Genomic DNA, 481 nt, shown 5'->3' on the forward strand with positions numbered 1-481 from the left:
ACGAGGGGAGGATGACAGGGTGGGTAAGAGTGATGATGATACAAGTTTGTTAAAAAGTGTCAGTTCTTTTACTACGCAATATAATTTTTGTTGGTTTGGGCATAGACCAAATAGCCTGGACCGCCAACTCGTCACGTGACCCTTCGAGGTTACGACTCTCGACTTTCAGGGGCGCTTAATTAGTGTCCGGTTTGAAAGGCCAGCGATTCGAAGACAGTAAAAAGAAAGCACGCTCCAGTTATTTGTGACAATGGGAGGTGACAATGAACAGGATTTTCCAAAACTCCAAACTAAACTTAACAAAACTCATCGAAAAACATGTTCCATATGCACTTTTGCTGAGTTTATTTTAGCATTTTTAGAACTTACCTCGGCAACTTCGTCCATGATTACAATCGACACCGGATATCACGTCCCCCTGATTTCTGAAAGGCTTATAAGCGTCGGTTCCTAAATGCGAGAGGCCGCTACCTCGTAATAC

The sequence above is a fragment of the Littorina saxatilis genome, linkage group LG9, assembly GCF_037325665.1.
Source record: "Littorina saxatilis isolate snail1 linkage group LG9, US_GU_Lsax_2.0, whole genome shotgun sequence".
NCBI classification, from domain to species: Eukaryota; Metazoa; Mollusca; class Gastropoda; order Littorinimorpha; family Littorinidae; genus Littorina; species Littorina saxatilis.